This window comes from Oratosquilla oratoria, chromosome 5, assembly GCF_046742065.1.
Source record: "Oratosquilla oratoria isolate Oo_2021 chromosome 5, ASM4674206v1, whole genome shotgun sequence".
Classification (NCBI taxonomy): domain Eukaryota; kingdom Metazoa; phylum Arthropoda; class Malacostraca; order Stomatopoda; family Squillidae; genus Oratosquilla; species Oratosquilla oratoria.
Genome location: NC_134781.1, coordinates 25,319,091 through 25,322,277, shown reverse-complemented (window position 1 = coordinate 25,322,277; position 3,187 = coordinate 25,319,091).

Here is a 3,187-nt window from a genome sequence, read left to right as displayed (position 1 = left end):
CGTGGCACTTAATTGGTGTCCATTCAAGTCCCCACGCAAGTACAGTATGTTGTTCATTTCGTCAGTGAGTGTTTGGACCTTGAGTGTTGGTAGATAGTATGCAGATTTTTATGATGTACATATTTTTCTTCATCAATGACTGAATGGTGATTACTATCACTTGAATGTCCGTGATTTTTTTTTTTTTAGAATGGTATGCTTTTGTGTATAATTGATGCAAGTCCAACTTTGTTGTGCTTTATTTCTCTCAGTGTAGCGTGGTGTGTTTAGTTTCTTGTATTAGCGCCAGGTGTGATTATGTAAACAGTGGAGCTGTGTGTGCTTATTTGTAAATCAGTTAACATTTACTTGTATAGAGTGTGTTTGTTTTGTGTTCGGATATTTTCGGATGTGAACGTGCAGAGGGAGCAAGTCCATTTTGTTGTGTATTGTGTAGTGTTGGTGAGTGTGGTGCGGTCCAAGTGAGTCCATCAGTGGTAGCTATTGCATTGTGGGGGTGTATGTGATGAGTCTAGTGCGTTTAGGGCATATGTGAAAGCCTGGGTTTATTTCGATGTTACCGACTTTAGACGATGCAAGAGGGCAGACCCCAGCGTGCTGCTCGTCTCTAAGTAAAAATAGAAAATGAAATAAAAGGAAGTTAAGGTGTGAAGGAATGAATAAATATTAGGCCGGGGCCGGACCTTCAGGTGGATATTTCTCTCTCTCCCCCCCCTCTCTCTCTCTCTCTCTCTCTCTCTCTCTCTCTCTCTCTCTCTCTCTCTCTCTCTCTCTCTCTCTCTCTCTCTCTCTCTCTCTCTTCTCTCTTCTCTCTCTCTCCTCTCTCTCTCTCTCTCTCTCTCTCTCTCTCTCTCCCCCTCTCTCTCTCCCCGCTCTCTCTCTCTCCCCTCTCTCTCTCTCTCTCTCCCCTCTCTCTCTCTCTCTCTCCCCTCTCTCTCTCTCTCTCCCCTCTCTCTCTCTCTCCCCTCTCTCTCTCTCTCCCCTCTCTCTCTCTCTCCCCTCTCTCTCTCTCCCCTCTCTCTCTCTCCCTCTACCCTCTCTCTCTCTCCTCTCTCTCTCCCCTCTCTCTCTCTCTCTCTCTCCCCTCTCTCTCTCCCTCTCTCTCTCTCTCCCCTCTCTCTCCCTCTCCCCTCTCTCTCTCCCCTCTCTCTCTCCCCTCTCTCTCTCTCCCCTCTCTCTCTCTCCCCTCTCTCTCTCTCTCTCTCTCTTTCTTTGACAATCGGCTAACAAATAATTCTTCATTGGAGTCGTTGAGCCTCGAGGGTTCCTTCCTGTCTACATCGCCACCGTTAGGTTCCACGGCGCGGCGTTAGATCAGGCGATCTTGAAGGCCACTCAGCTGTACCCCTTCCTCCAGCCTCGAAAGCGCCATCGAGAAATCCTCGCATATTCCTACCACAATAAGGATACACAGTCTTGCATCCAATTTATTTAATTGAATTTAGAATCAATGAAGCCCAAAGGCACATTCAAGCAGAAATATGAATATTTCTGGTGAAATATATTTGTGAGTGAAAGATAACAGTTAAGTGACATTTGGACCTTCCAACAAAATGTGTGTAATTCATCCCGGTCTTGGATCCCATGTTGCACTCCTGATCGACATCCATTGCCCTACCGGATGAGAGCTCAGAGCTCATATATGGACCGATCTATGGATAATGCTGTGATTTCACACACACACACACACACACACACACACACACACACACACACACACACACACACACACACACACACACAGTCCAACACGTGATCGAAGACCATGGTTTATCACACATTCTTTCAGCCCTGAGCAAGACTCGAACTCGGATCGTTGAATTAGTGATCGAGAGCGGTTCTACTGTTCCGTCGAGCCATGTGTAGTGCGTATGCATGCGTGTGTGTGTGTGTGTGTGTGTGTGTCTGTGTGTGTGTGTGTATGTATGTATGTGTGTGTGTGTGTATGTATGTGTGTGTGTGTGTGTGTGTGTGTGTGTGTGTGTGTGTGTGTGTGTGTGTGTGAGCATGCGAGTGTGATTGATATGAAACATTCCCTTTTGTTATATAGGATGACGTCCATATCGTTCGTATGGTCTCACATTTCTGTATTTCCTTTTCATTTCATTTCCTGCAGCAGCAGCAGAGTAGAAAAGATTTTGATTCGTTCAATTGTCCTTCGAATTCCCTTTCTCCGCCCCCAACCCCAACCCCCTTGATTTCTCTCCAAGCTTCGCTCGGTCCCCAAATCACTTCGGTTAACGAGCGATGAATGCCGCCATCCAATCATCTTTCTCTAAACAATTATTCTCTCTCTCCTCTCTCTCTCTCTCTCTTTCCCTCCCCGGTCTTCTTTCTTATTCCATTTCTTCTTCTTTCTGATTCAATTTCAGGTTCTCCACTCTTCAATTGGTTTTCTTTTCAACAGATTTATTTGTTTTTATTTCTTCTCTCATTTTTGCTATAATTTCTCGTAGATTCCGTTGACTACACTGTACACAAATTTGTCCGAACTATGGGCCGCTCCTTAGCTAAAGAAAATCATCCTACGTCATCTGGAGATCGAAATCTGTGAGGCAGTCAATAGGCTGAAGATATTAATCAGTATGCAATTGACCTCTCTTCTTAGAGGGTCATCGTCGAAGCTGAACAAAATGGTCTGGTAAGAGCCGCAAGGAAATGATCACGACTTCTGACCAACACATAGTTAGACGAGCACCTTGATGTCAAACCAGATCGCTCTCCGGCTGACGTCAAACGACTTCATTTAACTTAGAACAATAGGCTATGTCTTGCTGCATTGCTTCTGGCCCCAGGGCAGTAGGCAGGAGACGGGGATGACCCTTCATCCACGAGGAGCTAAGAGGAGACGGGGAAGGGGGAAAGGGCGGTGGATGGGAGTGGAATGGGTGGGTGTGGGTGTATCCCCTGGCCGGCTACCTCCCTTATAAGGTGGAAAAAGCTCTTGGAATATAGGTAAATGTAGATAGGACAGTATAGGACCTCGAGCCAACCCCTGTCTTCTCTCAAGTGAATAAATTCTTCCGGCGTCATAACAAAATCTGCAAGGTTCTGCCTTGGCCTTGTTTTAGTGCTGAGGAGCCCTCCTCCTCTTTGGGTCTCTTACCGCACAAAGCGCCGATGGATTTTATTCACTCGAGGGACGATCCTAAACAGTTCTCGGTCAGTTCGTGCCCCCCTCATGACG